The sequence below is a fragment of the Zonotrichia albicollis genome, chromosome 5 (genome assembly GCF_047830755.1).
Source record: "Zonotrichia albicollis isolate bZonAlb1 chromosome 5, bZonAlb1.hap1, whole genome shotgun sequence".
Classification (NCBI taxonomy): Eukaryota; Metazoa; Chordata; class Aves; order Passeriformes; family Passerellidae; genus Zonotrichia; species Zonotrichia albicollis.
Window position 1 is genome coordinate 13,713,630 of NC_133823.1, and position 19,075 is coordinate 13,732,704.

The window sequence follows — 19,075 nt, forward strand, 5'->3', positions numbered from 1 at the left end:
CTCCACATGCAATGAAGCACCACTGGGATTTACGGTCCTGAACTTGTATTATGTGCAAGAATCTGACAAAACTCTTATTTCCCCCTCTTCCCTGTTCATTTAGCCTCTCATTACAGATTCATAAAAGTGCCTCAGTAAAATGAGGCTATTACAGTCCCAAGCAATTTTGATTTGTTTAAGACAACACGAATGAAAAATGAGAATGTAAAATATTTATACAAACAAATGACATTTTACCATTTTCCACGCTAAAGCAGCAAGAGGAGAATGAAAACACAGTTGACACTGAAATTCCTTCTCCCAGCAGGCAGAAATTAGAGATCAATCATACATGACATAGAGTTAAAAAGCAAAAAGCCAGTTCAGGAATTTAACCATGCCGTGGCTTGCATTTGTAGCTCCAGCCTCATTTCTTTGAGTACATCTCCTACCTGCAGCAGAAAAATGTGCAAACCAGTCTCTGTCTTGGCTTCCTCACCCCCATTCCTGCTTCCATCTAAGTTCAGCCTACAGAAGGCAGTTCTGAACACGACGTGCCTACGTACTGCTGGTGTCATGGGTGTGGAGATGCTTGGCTGAGGACTGCTGGACCTAAAAGTTGATTCCAGTTGTGCTCATGGCTTAGCACAAGGCCCAACTATGTTGACTTTTGAACTGATTGCTCTGTACTTCATTTAACCCTTATGGTACACCATTAATTACCTCGACTGTATTAGGAAGCCATTCTTAAGGCACACGGCTGCTATGGCAACAGCTTTTGTAGGAAGCAGATGTTCCACTCTCTCCACAAACCCAGCAGCTTTCATAGCACCTTGTGTTGTTGGAGATACCCCAGAGAACTACTGCAGTCACAACAAGTGAACCAGGCAGCTTGCTGCCTGCCATCAGCACTGCTGTTTCACTGGAGACATCATTCCTAAACAGAGACCCCAAAAGCAAGTTAAACAGCCACAGCTGCCTCACACAGGGATTACTTCTGAAGAGCTGCTGAACAACAGCAGCTCTACTCTGTTCTTAGCACCTGCAAAAGGCATCAGCAGCCATCACAGCTAGCAGAGTGAACAGGCACGGAGAGGTGCTGAACAACTGGCTGCTGCAGACATGGATTATTAACAAACACAGACCTTCCAAGGTTGCTGAGCACCCCTGGCACATTTTGATAAGAGAGCAGAAAGGCAGCCACTTCTTTTCATGATTCCTTGCAGGGGAGCCAGCCCCATGCTGGCACAGCCATAGCAACCCAGACAACAACAGAGCATCAAGGCAGATGAAATCACAGAGACAGAAGTGCAGAAACCACCCGAGTGAAGCATTTTCATTAGTGACTGCCCTGCACCAGAAAGCAGCACCTGAGCCCCTTCCCCTAGAAACACTTAGCTGAGTTTGAATCAGGACTTTGTGCCTTGAGTCCAGGCTGCTTTTCATATAACATTCACTTGTAAGCCAAGGGTTGTGATCACACAGAGAAGAGCATATCAGACTTAACTTTTAGCTCTCAGGGTGACAACAACCACCTCCGAATCGCTCTGGCACACAGCTGTTCATTGCAATGCACATGCGGAGCTCCCCTTTGCAAGAGGCCCCGGTAACTGCAATGATAACAAAAGCCCATTATGAGAAGGTGAAGATGCTAGCTGCCAGCGGATGCCAAGTTGCTAATGACCCCACAAAGATGAAATCAGAGCCAGGGCTTAACCAGCTAATAGCCTCAGCAGATGCCCTGGGCCTGGCTCTCCTGGAGCAGCAGGAGGGGATGCACCAGAAGCAGCCACAGCTCTGCCTCAATGGCAGAAGCCCTTGTGTGGCAGCAATGCTGCCCACCAGCCTTGCACCCACCCAGGTAGCTGCTCATCCCCTCTGGGGCTGCAAAGATTAAAAGAACACATCTGTAGTCCTTGAAACACTGCTGCTTCATTTTCATTAAACTATCAACTGCTATTTCAGAGAAGAGTCAGGAAACAAACCTCTGCTTACCTAAGAAAAATATGAAAGAAGAGAAAACAAATGGCTCCATCCCAAGCAAAGCCCTCTGCTCTACTGATTACATTTAGCAGCACAAACGTGCCTTTTCCCTCATCCTCTCTCCAGCCTGCCACAGGATCTGTAAATTAACTCTCCACAGGAAGAGGCAACCTGTGACGCACCAGAGAATTATGTTTTTATTTTTTGAAATGCATTGGCAGTCCAGTCAGCTAAACACAACAGGTTCCCTCAATGAGGCAGGGAAGCAGCAGAGCAAACACAATCACTGAGGCTCCTCTAACACCCTGCCTAGAAAAGCAATATAAGGGGAGGCTTGAGCAGAGCTCCTCAAGCTCTGGGTCCCTCTCACACACATTTGCATGGCAAGGAGAGGAAGGGACAAGAAAACACGGTTCAGACAGCTACAGAAATCAGATCTGCTTCTAACTGAACCTGTTCTTAATTGGGGAAGAGATTGAGAATGTGAAGTCAGTATTTCCTTAACTCACCCCACACCTAGGGAGGAGGTTCAGTCTGCCCTGTCACTGGGCACTCAGGGACCTTGGCCTTCATTGCTGCTGTTTATGGAACAACAAATACCTCTCAAATATCTCTCTCAACAAATACCTTTGATCCCCACATAAATATTTTTATTTGTATATCCATCACAGGCTGTGGCCCAAAGACAACACACATTTTCATATAGTCAGGTTTTTCTGTCATGTGTATAACTCAGTTAAGAAAGGAAAAGACATGTGAGGGTATTTTTCAGCAGTTTACTGTAGACTGGGAAAGCAGTTATTTTCTTTAGCTGCTGCTGTTATAAATCAAAATGTGTAGATAGGAAAATATTAAGGTATTTATAGCTATGTGAATAAGTGAGTTTGTGGAATGCTGGCAAAGAAAGCCAAACAGTCCTTTCACTGACTGAAAATGACAAGCTTTTTGGCTTCCTTGGTAAAACAAAATTGCAAATGCTCACTTCAGAGCAGTAAAAATACACCATAATGCAATATTTAAAGTATTTTGTTCATTTAATGCCATATTTTAATAGCAATCTTGATAATGTTAGAGGCAATATGGTCTCAAAAGGAAAAACACCTGACTTGTTATTTGTTGGAAACATCATACACTATCTACTCATATTTTTTTACGTGACCTCTTTGGCAAATTCAAATACACTTCATGTATGACTTTAGTTAACCAAGAATATCAGGGAAGCGTTCCAGCCCTCTTCTACTAGAGCACCCAAGCCCTGGGTAACACAAAATCCTTTATCTGGTTTGTGTGGTCAGGGCAATGCCCAAAGCTGCCTGTGGCTGCAGGCAGCACCCACTGAGCTGAGCGCAGCTCCCCAGGCAGACTCCAGCCACCACCTGTTCCATTCCTCACTTCCTCTGCTTTCCTCCATCTTCACCCCTTTTACTGACTGCAGTAAAACTACTGTAAACACTTAAACATTCATTATCACACTGATACCTTTTCAGGGACACACTGATTGCTACTAAGTCGTTTTGACACCATGCCAACACATTACTTGAGACCTAGCTGCCAACTCTGGCATTTTGCTTATTTTATAAGCAAGGTGGCATTTTGTAATTCTAGTAACAAACCATTAAGATGGGCAATTAAATACATTACATGGGGAATTAAATGTAAGGCATAAAGAGCAGCAGCAATGTCTGTGGTCTGTTGCTGTACAGAACCAGACAGATGTGTTTGTGTTGTTTGGTTTAGCAGAAGGATCCCAGCAGCAAGAAAGGGGATGGAACCTGACTCCCTGGGCCAGCTGGGCCAGTCTGGGCTGAAGCCCATGAAATGCTGCCCAGTTTCTTGACCTGGGTCAAGCAACTACCTGCCAGCATGAAAGCTGATCTGAATCCTCAATGTTTGCAAATGATCTTTCTGTTCATGATGCAAACAAATGTTTCCGCCGTCCCAGCTTTGAACTCAATGTATACTTAACAGTCAAACTAAAAACAAAGCCATAATCACTGAGGTGGAAACTACTGCAAATACTGTTTAATATCCCAAACTGGTACCTTCTGCTAGCTGAGCTCCAGGGGCCAGCCCTACCATGCTGTTTGTCTGGGGGGCATTTCTTTGGAAGTCACCTGCAGCCACAGGAGCCAAAACTGCAGAACCTGGGCCTTCAATTCCGGCATTCAGATGTGACCTCCAGAGCTAATGCAGGTGATCTGCAGCACAGTCCCTTTCCTCTGCTCTGCACCATTATCTGCACTTGCCTGCCCAAGGCACTTCTACTGGTCTCATTTCTCCTCTCCCTCTCTCCCACCCATTCCCCCATAGCAACCCAGTCCTGTTTTTCTCAGAAATGCTTCCGTATCTCTCCACTAAAGGGACACTGTGTCTTAGCCCACAGACAGTATTTTACATACTGCAAAATGTTTATCTTCAACTAATTTACACTTTGTTATTCTTGCAGTCATCCATCCCTTACATTTTTCCAAAGTTTTTCAGCTGGGAATGGAAAGCTAGATCCCAAGACTGTAAAACAAGCTCCCACCAGGAAAGGTGTTCTGTGAATTGTCTTTTAACAAACAGGGAAAGGATTTAAAAGCCAAAGAGAAACACAACAGTGATGACAGCCCTGACAGAAACCTGCCTGATAATTCCTGCCTGTATTTCAACATCCCCTCAGCCACAGCACATAATATAAGCATTCTCTTCTGAGCAGACTCAGTCAATATTAATTAAAGGCATTTTAACATAATCACCAGGCTGCTTTCTCCACCTTTGTGACAAAGGCATCACTTTCTCGCTCCCACTCTTCCAAAATAATCTCCATCCCTGAGTAAATTTACCTTTCAAGGCAGAGTGCAGAAGGTCTCCAAAAACCTCATTAAAGTTCTCATTTCACTGGGGCAAGACAGATGTTTTTATTTGCCAAAAAACAAAGAAACAGAATCCCAAGCCAGGGAAGGAGAGAGGTGAGAGGTGGCAGTGGCGGGCAGGCTTCACTGTCTGCAATTGGCTTTTGCAAAAGGTTAATCCCTAACGTGCTTCGAGGAGGCAAACACCAACCTGCTGTACATGCAGCTGCATACAATGGAAAGGGTTTTATGGCCAAGGACAAAAAGGTCAGGGACACTCCTCACGTTCACATTTCTCCTGGAAAGCCATGCTGAACAGCAAGCTGCTGAACACGAGCCTCTGTTCACAGAGAAACAAGCACAAACTAAGGAATAAAAAGCTGCAGGTGCTAGGAAGGGTGCAGGAAAGTACAATGTGCTGTAAGGGACATAGTTTGTCCCAGGCATCCAATACATTCCCTGTATTGAGCTATCAAGCTCTCAAAAAAGCAAGTCATTAATAATTGGATTTGTAGACATGTGGTTTATAGAACACTACAGCATGAAAGGCCTGATAAATAGAAAGAAACACATTTTTGTGAACACTACTGCAAAGCAGGGCATTTGTTGCCTCCAATATCACAAGCACTTAAGTTGAGCCTCAAAAGAGAACATTTTTTACATCCCATCCTTAGATTATCCTTGGGAAATTCCTCTAGCTCCTAGAAGAACTGCTGAGCTAAATCTTGCAACTGAACTACATCACACTATACAACAAAGAGGTTATTCAGGTTATCAGTGCTTGCATGACTTTTACACACCTTGGGATCCTGCTTTCTCCAGAAGGACTGGCCTCAGCTGATTCAGGTCCCCTTTCAGAGTTCCCACTGTGTCACCTCAATGCAGATGCAGCAGGAGCACTAAGGACAGGGCAGGTGTGAGATGCCACTGCCCTGTCTCTGCACACATTGTACAATCAAGGCCCTGAAAGTGAGGCAACTCAAGCATGAGATACCAAAGGAGTTACCAAGGAAAGCTCCCCTGCAGACTCCTGTGCTGAGGGAGCTGACTCATGAACAGAACTGCCTTCCTCAGCATCTGGGCTGAAGCAAAGTCCTTTATGAGCACAGCTGGCTGAACCAACTGGAGGAGTCAGTTCCTTCCAACTCCGTGATACCAATGAGCATGGAAGAAAAGCTTATGTGTAGTGTAATACCAAAGCCAGCAGAAGGAAGACTGAAAATTGGGATGGAAAAAAATAGAGAATTTAATTATCAAAGCAAGGATATCTTCCATCTAGATCTAACAAGTTACTACCAAACACTGAATGAGTACTACAGCTCTAATTCCACCCAGCAAGAGACTTGTAGATTTTGCTGAAATGATACAAAATACCATCCCTGCAAATTGCTCTGCCATTTTTACCTCTTCCCAAACCTCTGCAGCTGTGCTCTTGGGCAACTGCCCTGACCTTTGGTACAGCCAGGTACAGAGCTGACAGAGATGCAGCCAATCCTTCCAGGTTGTTCTCCCATGCTTCCTCTCACCAACCACTCTATTCTGATAAAAAGGTTGACAGCTGAGCTATAGCACTGGAAAGAGAAGGTGCCACAAATAAACCTTCAGGGCATCTGAAAATTGTCTCTGAGAGACAACCACAATAAATCCCAATTTCTTTCTTGAGTTACATTGTCAGCTTTTTCCTCAGAGCTGTGTATGAGAATACCCTGGAACACTATCATATTTCAGTATGTTATTTTCTATTTACAAGAACAACAGTTTAATTCTCTTTCTCTTTCACTTCATCCATTTCTAAATCTGAGCATAACTGCTTCTGCTGCATTAAAATCTGTCTCATAGCAGGCTTACGTTAAAAAAGCAGTCATGTTTGTGAAGTCTCTGACAAAGTAAGCTGGTATTTTGTTTGAAGTATGAGAGTTACATTTATTTTCCTGTTTGCTGACAACTTTTCAAACTACCACAATTCTATACCCCTGTGATCTGTAACAGCTAGAGCATGGCTGCAGAACAAATTTAACACATTCTTGACTTGTTCTAATTCTGATCTTACTTTGGGGACGTTAAGAGGCTTTTTCCTTAATCTTGTGATTCATTTTTGATGGGGGAAAAAAGCCCCAAAACACACCCATAAATAATCCTGCCTTGTTGTAGGACTTACTGAAACAATTCTCTCCTAGAACTGAAAAGAAAGAAAAATAATTTCTATGTCTGTTATTCTAAAAAATTGAGAGTCCAGAATCAGGTTTCTCTTCTGTCAGGAGCACTGGGAATTAATTCATAGCACATGATGACATACGCATAGGCTCTTCCAGAGCAGACACAGTGGAAATACCTCATTAGGAAGCACTGCCCTGCCCCTCAGCTGGAAGCGTGTTATAGCCACAGGTCCCAATGCTCACTCTGAGGAACTGACCAAAGTTGAAATTTCCACAATACAGGTAAGTTTCAGCAGATCTAAGGTTTGGAAAGAGATTCCAGCATATGCTGCAGGGATGCAAACATCTTTTTAAGACTACAGATCACAGTGGTGGCAAACCCATTCAAAACTAATACACCAAATAAAACAAAAGATGACAAACTTTATCTGGTGATATTTATGCTGGGAGAACTTGTAGTATAAATTTTTGAGAAAGGGACTTTTCCGCCTCACCACGAACACAATGTCCTTCTAAACACTGCTGGCTGCTTTTACTTGCCCAAAACCAAAGAGCACCCAGAGTACCTCTGCTCCTCACTGCTGCTGCTCCTTTCCAGTCCCAAGCTCCTTTCCAGTTTTCCAGGGCAGTGTGGATGCGCTGGTTTGTGCCAGCTCAGCCCCACCTGCAGCTACCAACAGCCCACATCCGTGCAGCTCTCCAGCACTGGCCCAATGTATGTTTTACTCCCATTAGGGCAGCTCAGACTGCTGCCTGAACAGCCCTGGACAAAGATTACGCTGCCACAGCGGTTTCCAGGCGGCAGAGCCATTTCTTGTTAATGCCTCTGCTGTCTGCAGCAGCCTCACAGCCCCGTGCCCTGGAAAGGGGCAGGGGAGTGGGATGGGGCTGCCTCCCAGGCAGCTGGCTGCCAGCCTCGGGAGAGCAGCCTTGCCTTTGGGGCTGCTGTCTGAGGCCTTTTTTAAATCCCACTTCACAAACGGCAGCTTTGATTTGTCAGATGTAAAAGTGGCTGCAAGAGGGGATGGCAAACTACTTAATTCCACAGTGTTATTTATACAGGTTTAGATATACTCACTTCTTTTATGGCATATGAGTACGCAACCACCATCTTCTGTGGATATTAAGTGTCAAGCAATGAATCTAAGAGGACTCCTTTCACTTTAGTCATGCAATTCAGATCACAGTGTGGTTTCAGCTGCACTAGGAGACTATTTTCAGTGCCCTGAATATATACAATGTACTCAAAATTAGTCCAAAATACTGATCCAATACTTCAATGAGTTGGTAGCTGCAGAAATAGATGAAATAGGTAAAAAACCCACAGGGGCATGTAACAGAAGGGATAGACAGCATGGCAATGGTTTTGTTGTCATAACACTGAGGTCAATCCTACAGATTATAGAAAAAAAACATGCCTATCATGTGGTTTTGCAATGCTTGCATCTCAGTGCTGAAAATGCTCAGGTACCTACCACCAATAGGGTGTCATTCAGTAAATTACATTTTCTAGACTAAAGCTACATTTTTATCCTCAAGTCTGTAAGTTCTCCCCAAACTGGAAGCTAACAAAGCACTACAGAAAACTTTAAACAGTGACATCTCAGTATTTCCTCTTCCAGATCCAATAATTAATCAGCTATACAGTCCTGCACCTTACCTCCTTACAGCCAAGAAGCCCTTCCTGATCCAGACTGTCTTTGGCTGTTAAATGACAGCTTTAGCCATATTAGTCATAGAAAAAGGAAAAAAGGAATTATCCTTATATAGGTACTCCACCACTGGAGTGGTGGGGAATACCACCATGAACTCTGAAGACAAGCCACCAAAAATAAGGGTCAGGTCCACTCTGTCCTGACCCTGGTTCCTGGCTGTTTAAGTGAACACACTTCCACCAGTTCATAATAAGATGCAAGAGAAACATCGGTTCCATCTGCAATGCAGCAGACACAACACAGGCACACTACAGGAAAAAGGGCTGAGCAGCAGGAGGGTTTGTGGGACCTTCCCAAAAAACCCCAAAAAACCCCAATCTTTTCCAAGCTGGAGGAGTTCTCACACGAAGGTCCCCTGCCTGTATTACCAATTTCTTGCTGCCACAATAAAGGAAATTTCAAACTTTCTGGTAGTTTAAAAATATACCTGGAATTGGCTGACAAGCACTGAAGACATTTAGCTTGGTAACAGTGATTTCCTACAGGCCTGACACCCAGCAGAGGCATGGCCAGGTATGAGGCCATAACTCCAGAAGGGCTCGTTTGGGATTGCTGCACCATCAGATAGCTATGGATGCACAGTGTTACAGCAAGCACCAAGGCACTTCCACTGTGTGAGTTCCATTTCAACAACCAAATCACTCTCACGTTCCAAATTTAACAGCAATAACCACAGGATATAAGGCAGAGTGTCCTTAATGCAAAATCACGACACCAATTTCTTATACAGAATGACACCAACCAAACCTTTGTCCTGTGAAACAATGGGATGAAAGCATCACCTTGCAGTCTCTTCCCATGCCATAGGTGACACACTCCCCACTCCAGCCTCCTTCAGTTCAGATGGCTGACTGGGATGGTTTGTTTGCTAATAAACTACTTCCCAGTATTTACACAGCAGATCGTGGGCCTGCCCCACTTCATTTTGTCCCTACTTTCCCGGGGGTTTAAATGACTGCCACCAGCACCTGCTCTTGTTTTAAATCACCCCCTGACCTATCACAATTCTTCACTATCAGCCAGAATTACTGTTAAAATCTCTAGGCAAGAATTCCAAACAATTCTTAGTGATAACTGCTGTTTCAACAGCTATCCTGTGCCAGCACAGTTCAAGGCCACAGGAATCTCCAGTGGCTCCAGCCTTCCCTGCTTTAAGGAGGCTTTCTTGGGGCAAAGCAGCTCCACTCTCACAACAGTGACATGCTTTTACTCCTGGTCTGTTGAGCTGAAATAAAAACAAACTGTCTCCAAGATTTCTTTCTAGTGTCCCTGTAGAAGATAGGTGATTTATTTTCTAAGGAAAAAATATGTGATCTGCAAATGTCAAAGCAATAATAATCTAGAGGTAATTCCTCATCGATTCTTATTTCACCTAAATGAGCTCATCCAATTTGTTACTGCACGACTGCATTTATTATAACATCTATTTAACGTGTGCTGGGTAAAAGAAAGTGCCAAGGGCTTCAAGTAAATGAAAGTTTTGCCTTCCTTGTCCCAGCTGCTCCTGGCTTCTTTGCAACTTTCACAGTCAAGAGCCAGCTTTGTACAAAGCCAGTAGTGCTTCAGCTCCCAGGGAAGTGTTTCAGAGCACGACAGCAAGGACTGTCTTCCCCTGGCACTTCTGCACTGCCACTCTGACATTGCTTCCAACACTTTATTCCCCTTCCTCTCAACAACACAGCAGCTTGTGCTGTCCCCTCTTGCCTCTGCATTCAGGATGTTCAAATGCAGAATAAAGCCTCAAAGTCCTTCCAACCTTGTCATTAGAGCTATTCTGCTTTCAGGAAAAATAAACCACCAGGTACTCAAGGGTAAAAAAGAACTTCCACGTGGTGTGGAGTACGGTTGAAGGGACAGACACAGCTTTTTCACACAGCTGCAAAATGACAATGATGCCCTGTTAAGCTTCCTTCCTTGGTGGTCCTTAAAGCTAGGCATCACATTTATATTGTTAGCAGTACATACAGTAATTTCTGCACAAGGTTCTGCTGCCATTTTTCTGATAAAGCAGTCAACAACAACACAGTGGAAATCTGCTTCCTCTTTAAACTCAGGACAGAGTGAACAACAACTTTTCATCAAAATGGGACTGAAAGTCATCTTAACACTGCACATTCCCTCTTCCCAAAACGTCCAGTGACTGGGCCTGGCACCAGCAGCCCTGAAGAAGTGTCTGTCTGTCCCCGCCAGCCCGTTCAGCCTGCTCTCCGTTTTCACCAGGCACAGAAGGTGACAGCCTGACAAATGCATTAAAACTTTAAGCTATCTGAAGGCATCCAGACAGCAACTTTGTGTACAGACCCCCCAGGGGACTCTTCTTTGATTTAGCTTCCTAAAAATAGCTCTTTGGAGGGGATTGAGGCTTTCAGGGGTTGCTTGTTGCTTTTTTAACCACTTCTGAAAAGGCTCCCTCATCCATAGGCTTTTGTTGCTTTCAGCAACTTGGAGGTCAAAAAGCAGAAGATGCACTGACAAAAGAAACCTGACCTACATCGTACCTCACTCTGCTGGGTTACATCGTTCCTATGCATGCTTATGTAAGAGAGAGAAATGGTGCACACCAGAGAGGGTTCAGGAATCAGCCTCTGCTGAGGCCTCTTCAGTAGCTTTTCACCCAGCACTGGTGAATTCCTTTAAAATTTCTCTACCATATTTTCCTCTTTCTGCAAAAAGCAATTAAGGGTATTTACTGACCTCACAGGGGAGACACAGTATTTCAGTTAATTGCATCTTGTCAAGACTCTTAGAACGCTCAGTGAAAGACTTTATAGGAATGTGAAGTGCATCATAAACTCAAAAATGTACCAGCAGAGACAACAAAGGTCATACCTGAAGTGAAGTACGTCAAGTAAGTATCGTGTTGTTTAAAGAAAAAAAGTTGTAATTTAAATAACTACAAAATGCTGTCCCACCATACCTTAACCGAGATTTTATAGACACCCATCAGAAACTCAGTAATTTCACATGCTACTTGGCGAACTCAAAGGAATCTAAATAGATAAATAAGGTATTTGCAATCAGTGAGAACTGTTAGAAACCACTACCTATAAAAGCTGGTTGATTATTTGCTTCAAAAAGACAGAGTGAGGGCCCACACAAGCAGAAGCAGAAATGGCTCTCACTACTACCTATCGCTATCTCTAAGTAAAAGCCTCCTTTCAGTTTTGGTGATAAAAAGCAGAAATCAGCTCCTTTCAGTACAGAAGCTGAAAGCTGCCAGCGCTTGGGTTCTTACAGGACTGAAGGACAGGATCCCTGAGCTGCAGGAGAGCAAACAGGCAGGGGGGTGTGCAAGGGCAGGGGACAGGCTGCTGCTCCTACCATGGCAATCTGCTGGGCTAGCTGTAGATTTTGCCCCCAGGGGATTATTTCCCACTAAAGCAAGATCCCATGGCCTGACTGAACAACGTGCCAGCTGCCAGCATCACAAGTCCAGTCACGGACCAGGGCACATACCTCAGGGGCCCTGATGTAATAATTACACAGAGTGACTGCATTTCACAAGCACCCACTGCTGCCTTGGTATCCTTCTGCTAAGCAGAAGGATTCAAATGCAGCTGAGACCACAACTTGGCCACCTTGAGACAGGAGGGAGGGCTGGCAGGTAAAGGATGACTCTCCCGGAGAGCCTGAGCACTGCACAGTTGTACTCCTGCTTGAAAGCTGGCCTGCAAAATGCTTTTGACAGTTCACTTAGCTGCCCTTAAGGTTACCAAAAGTGTGTGCAATTTATCATCTTCTATGCCCCAAACCCCCACAGCATTTGTTTCTTTCCCCTAAGAGTCCTCTCTATTCCACGTGTGAACCTCAGGGTGTTAGGTCAGGTTTTGCAAGGCTGGGAAGGAGTACAGGAGTAAGGCTGAAGCACTTGCAGAGCTGCCTTTCCTGTTTTGCCTGATGAACATCACATTGTCCAGGGCATTCAAAGCCCTTTATAAAGCAGACAGATCCCACCAGTGGCCACATATCCTTGTAGGATCAGACAAGGACTGCTTAAGGTAAGAACTACTTTGGTAAAGAATCTTTATTTTATTGCTCTACTGCTTCCATCAGCTTCTTCTGCTCTTAGGCAGCATCCCACCCTTCACCTCTCCCAGCCACAAAGACATGGCTCTGCCATGTACCAGAGTGCCCCAGGGGAAAGGCAAAACAAGATCTGCCTTTCCCAGTCTATCTCTAGATGAGATGAGATCTCTATCTCATCCTTTGGAGGCAGAAACCGGACAAAGATAAGCCCATGCTTCTTATTCCCCTCAGGTGTCAGTACTGAAATGCACTGGTTGTGGCCCAAGATTCACTCCTGGTGGTCACAGTGTGATCTGGGTAAGGTGTGCACCCTGATTTCTGAAGGAAGAGCATGTGAGATGCAGTTTCCATAGGCTGCAGAAAGGCAGATGACACTGTTACTCAGCACTGAGGTTGCTTGCTGGCACTATATCCTCGCCATTATCATCCTGTTTCTGAAAAATAACCCAAAACTTACAGTTGGCTTAAATCTGACCAAGTGACCTCCTATCGCTCTGGCGCCTCCTCCTAACGACTGCAAAACCTCCAACCACAGAATTTCTGATTCACTCCTATGTGTCCAAAAATCCTACTTACAGGCTTTTGCCAGTGGCAACCAAGATGAAAAAGCTATTTGTGGAACTGAGAAAGACAAGATGATGGGGAAGAGAGAAATATAACAACCAGAGCATAATGTAATTCCACAAGAATGAATTCTACTTTCAAACCTCCTCAAATTAAATTTAAATGAAGAAAGTATTTCCTTAGAACACATTTCTCATTTGAAGCAGCCACAACTCTCCTGATTCTGAGTGCCTAAATAAATATATTGCACACACCACTTTTAATAAGGATAGATTTTTCCATTTTATCTTTGACCATTTATTGCAAGCTCCAATTGTACTGCCATCTCTCTCATATTTTAAATCACTCTGGGGCTATATTTTACACCTTCAACCTATCATTTTATTAGTTTTCCTGTTAGCAGCACGCAGAAACAGAGATGTCCAAAGCCACTAACCCCCTTTTATACTGAAACAGAGACCCCAATGGCAGGCCATGGGGAGACATGAACAAACGGTGCCAAAATACACTATCTTTTACCTCTGGTAACACAGCACCATTAATTGGCTCCCTAACTGTCTGAAATTTAAAATCCACAGACAAGCATGGTGAATTCTTACTGTTAGAGGAAACATTTCAGAGATTTGTTCACTAAGTATTGGAAACCTAGTGCTTCCTCATTACAAATCCAACACATTTGCAATGGAGATATCCCAGGGGGAGAAGAAAGGAAACCAAATGAAGCCTGAAACAGACTGCAAACAGGGAACCTGAAACAACTGCTGGATGTTGTTAGCTCTTCCACACATTTTCAGGAAACACTCCTAGCACATAGATAGCTGAGTACTACCTGTATTTTCCTGCTGGGAATGGTTCAAAGCTGCATTAGGGAATTTAGACTGGACATCAGGAAGCATTTCTTTACTGAGAGGATGGTTAAACTCTACAATAGGCTTTTCAGACACATGGCTGTTGCCCCAAGACTGTTGCATCCGGACAGTGCCCTTAATAACACACTTCAACTTTTCATCAAGAGAAGTGGTCAGGCAATTGGACTGAATAAGTATTTATAGGTCCCTTCCAAATGAAAAATTCTCTTCTATTTCTATTCTCTTCCAGCCCATGCCATCTCTAAACATATTATGCTTATTTTTCACAAACATTCTTTGCTGCTACTAACTGCCCCATTTTTATTTATGGCTAAGTGTAAAATTTCAGTTTAGGTGTTCTCTGACCACTTTCTCATCCACAGAAACTGGGCTTTTTTAGTTTTGTGCACAAGGTTCCCTCTTTACCCTGCTGTCAGATGGGCTGAAAAGCGCACTGGTCCTGGATCTAGCTGCATGCCTGGAAAAGGGGAAGGTTTCAGAGCAGCTCTTGTGACAACCTAAATGACCCCAACATGCTCCTGGTCATTTTGAAAGTCTGACACTTCCTTTCATCACTAAATAAAACCCCAGCATTATTCACAAAATCTGTTGCCAAGAGAAGTTTCTAATTGCTCCTCTGCCAGCAGGAATGAATGCTGAGAACTTCCAACTTTTTACATGCACGGTATTAGCACATTTCATAACTATATCTTGGAAGAAGAGGGAGCTGCAGTCTATGGATAATGTTCAGGCTAAGTACTTCAGAAATCTGCTACCATCTGACATTCACAGACAAAAAAGTCAATGACTTCATTTAATGATTAAAATGAGTTTGGTTTTGTATCAGACTTGGCTTAAGAAGGATGAGCTGGATTCATTAGAAAATAATGTTTAATTTATAAGCCACTTCTACTTGAATTAGCTAACAAAGATCAGGGGGAAAAAAAATCAAAAATCCCCAGAAAGCTGTTTTAAAACAAATGAGATAATTTGACTTACTGCACTGCATTCAGAGGACATGAGAATGAATCTGACACCTGCTCATCTTTAGCCATAGCTCAGAAACCAGTATTTCCCTGAATGGAAATAATGGAATTTAAATGACAGAGTCAGTCTGGACTTTACAGTTTGCTTTTGAGCTGCATCACTTGGATTTATGGCCTGCAAGAGATATCAGGTGCAGAGCTTATGTGCAATCCATCACTTCCCAACTGGTACGATAAAGCCAGAAAGATACTTCACCTTCTTCAAATGAGATTTCTGACCTGTCTCAGAACCTGCACAGACAATGAAGTACAGTGTAACCCCATTTAGGAAAGAGAAGCCCAGAGGCAGCAGCAGGTCATCCTGCAGAGCACAGGGAGGGAGCTCTATCCATGAGCAGCTCCAGAATCAGGGTGTTACAACACACCCTGCGGGGCCACCTTTGCCTGTGCTCAGGGCATGATGTGTGACCAGCAGCACAGCATCTCACCCACCCACCTAACTAAAAGGCTTAAGGGTGTGAAGAAAAAATATATTAAAAAAAATATTAGGTTTTATGTCCTAATATTGTGTAAACAAATACTTCCTAACAGTTCTCAGAAGCATTGCAACTCCCTACCCCTTACCTCTCATATCTGCACTACCAAACACCAACTGAACTACTGCTACTTCGAGCTGTCCTCAGACAGGGTATGGACAGAATCTGTAGGGAGCTGAGAAGGACTGCAGTGTCCCTGAGGTAATGGAGCTTGTCTTTTGAGGGCCATGTATCTTTCCAATACAGAGGTACCAGAGTGTCAAAATGAGACAGTGCTGTTGGTCACACAGAGTGTCCCCTGTGCCAGGCTGATTCCAGCATGTGCCAGACACAAACTGCACTGCTCACCTAAAAGCTGTCAGGGTTATAACTGTGCACAAGTATCCTCTATGCAAACACAAACACCACAACAAGTCAGTATTTCTAGAGGTGGGCTGTGTGGTACCTGCCCTTGAAACACTCAGGATAACAGGACAAGTAGATGGAAAGACACAACACTGATCAAGAAATATCCAGTCAGTCCTGCCAGCAGTTTGGTAAAATTTTTGCATTTGATCACCATAACCAAACACGAAGCTTTCATCTACACTGACGTGTACAGCATGTCCCAGAGAAGTGCCCTAACACTAAAACATTTGTCACTGAAGTTGTAATAAAATCTCATGCACTTCTACTTTTTGCTAGAAGAAAACCCAATTAATTCATCTTAATTACTCTGAAAGTATAACAAGTTCTAAACCATGCAGACTCAGTTTACTGAATTCAGCCCATGGAGTAACTGACTTTTCATTCTACTTGTCTTTGTTTTAGTAACTAGCACTGAAATTGGCAACTAGTGATGAAGACTATTTGTGGAGGATAAAAGTCTGGATTGGGCAGAACCAGTGAGAACAAAACAGGGCATTTGAATTTTTTTTAGACAAGCACCAAAACATTAACTCCTTCATCTCCCATGAGCATAACTGATTGTTATCTAATTGTATGAACTAATTTAATGCACAAGTAAGTCAGCACATGCTATAGCTCCTCTGCTTGCACCATCTGCACTGTTAATATATGGACACACAGATCTAACAGGAGTACACTAAAATTCCCATTATGGATGTGCCATTCCACCTGTATTTTCAAATGTACCTTAAGCACAGCTAGGGCAGAGAATGTGACCACAGCAGCAGAGAATAGTTTGGCAATACACATTTCCAGAACACGGAGAAGACTGCTACAGCAGCTCAGCATGCTGAAAGCCTAGCAGGATCTATGAACACAAAGTTCATGGGAATTCAGCAGTTCCCCTTCCTTGTTTTTTCTACCAAGTAACTCAAGGGAGGCAGCACATCGAGCTATTTTAAGATAATGGTATCATTAAGGGTGAAACACATGTAGTTATTTTAAAACAAAGCAATGCAGCTAAACTGCATCAACACTCACTCCAAAGCCTGGCTCTGACTCTGAGGCAAGGAATCCACAAGCGCTGCACAGCCGAGCTGAACCAAAAGGGTGCAAATGCGAGACACCAAAGCACTGCCCCGCTCCCTCCCCACGGCACTTCACACATGCACAACTTTCCCTGCCGAGCCCCGCCGCCGCTCCAGCAGGCCGGGATCCTCGTTCTTAGGGCGGGCTGGCAGAGGCTGTACACAGCGCTTGGAACGCGGGTGGAGGCGGGCGGGATGCAGCCGGGATCGGGCGCCCATCCCGCCGGCAGCGCTGCCGTCCCTGCGGGGCAGGAGCGCCGCGGAGCCGCCCAGCGCTCACCTGGCACCGGCGGCCGAGCCCGGCCCGGCCCTGGCGCCCGTCCCGCCCGTGACTCCACCGCCCAGGAATGGCGACCACCGCGCCCAGGAGCAGCCCCTGAGCCCCCCGGGACCGGCGCCGACCTGCGGGGAACGCCGCGGCCGAAGCGGGGTCCGGCGGCCGCTGGCCCTCGGACACGGCCCGGGCCCGGCTCCAGCCCCTCCGGCCGCCCGGACCGACCCCCGCCGGCCGCGTCCTCCGCCGGCCGCGGCTGCGGCTCCTTCCCGGCTACTCACCCAGGCACTGCCACGGCGGGGCTTCCAGCAGAGCACGACGCCTTCCGCTCGGGAAACTTATCTCTCTCCCGCCACTGCCATTTGCTAACTTGCCTAAAGAGCCTGCAAAATCCCAGAAAAGGCTAGGAAACGAGAGGAGACGACTTAAAAGCTGACGGTCAGGACAGGAATTTATGGAATGAAATCTTTAAGGGCAGGAGCAGATAGAGCCAGCCAGCTAACGCTTTCATGCCCTGACTCTGGCCAGCAGTTTCATCTCGTGGGCAGAGCAAGGCTCGGGAGATGATGTGAAATACCTGCTCCTGGCGTGCTTCCCTGCGCATCAGCCGGAGTGCCCGGGTGGCCAGCGCGCTGCCGTGCCTCGTCCTTCTGCCTTTTCCTGCAGACCCCTCGCGATCACGGTGTCACTGCTCCCCAGGCCTCACAACCAAGCGGTTTGTTGGAAGGGAACTAAAAATAGCTCTGAATTTTTCAGTGGAGCACTTGCTTGAGTGAAGATAGTGCCAGTCAGCCTATGCATTAGTGAGCCTTACAGACCTCTAATACAGCCCAAATCCTCTTGGAAATACAGCCATTGACTTTTTTCAAAAGATTTTCTTTCTTTCCTTTTTTTTTTGAAAGACAGCACAAAATAAATCTTCTTTCTGACCACTAAAAGGCGAACTGAGTGGGGTTGTTTTAAGAATATCCTCGGGAAAGAGTGAGTCACTTAAGCTGCTTTTATGATAAAAGATCCCTGGAGGAAGTATATCTCCTTAGTCTCTGAGCCGTTCAGAGATCTGTGTGTCCTCCTGCAAGTCAAAGTTTCACACTGCTAGGGTTGTGTTGTTTGTTTGTAATAGTATGAGCACCTGCTTCCACCGAGGAGTTAGGTCTAGTATGGGGAAGAGAGAAGGATTTTATCCTGGCCAACACCTCAAGAAGCTCGCTAACAGAAGCATAGGTCCTGCAGGGCACTGAGGAAAGTCTGCAAAAAAGTCTTCAAAATGGCCCATAAGGAAAGTTTATGGCACAGGCTGACAAGTCCTGAAGGAAAAAAAAAAAAACAAAAAACCTCAGGAGGAATTATTTTTTGCAAAACTTTTCATTGCTGTGCCCTGAAAAAAAAAAAATCACTGACGACCAAAGTTGCAGAAGATGTCATGACAAAGATGCCAGAGCCACTGCCATCTGAGCTGGGATAGCAGATGCAGATTTGAATGTAAAACTTCCAGTCTGTGGATGCCAGCCTCACAGATATTCACACCGTGTCACACAAAGAAACGGGAAGGGGCAGGTGATGGCTGGCAGCAGCCACTTGTGGCATTCTAAAAGGCTGGAAAAGCCATAGTGATTCTCCTGCTAGTTGCTCCAGCCATGAAGTGTGCCTGACAACAAGCCACGATGTCTGAACCACAGCGAGTTAAGTCTTATTAAAA

The 19,075-nt window shown here is 44.9% G+C and overlaps 1 protein-coding gene across 3 annotated transcripts in view; it reads right to left on the bottom strand.

Annotated features, from left to right (window-relative positions):
* The window catches only part of ARHGAP24 (Rho GTPase activating protein 24), a 192,353-nt gene that overhangs the window by 63,386 nt on the left and 109,892 nt on the right, over positions 1-19,075 (bottom strand). Inside the window, exon 1 of one of the 3 annotated variants that reach the window (XM_014265860.3) lies at positions 17,954-18,116. The exons of 1 other annotated variant lie outside the window; for it this stretch is intronic. The gene's annotated coding sequence lies outside the window, so the exon portion shown is untranslated. Of the gene's footprint in view, positions 1-17,657; positions 17,915-17,953; positions 18,117-19,075 lie in introns of those variants that run through there. One more of the 3 variants, XM_074540829.1, reaches the window with a different exon arrangement.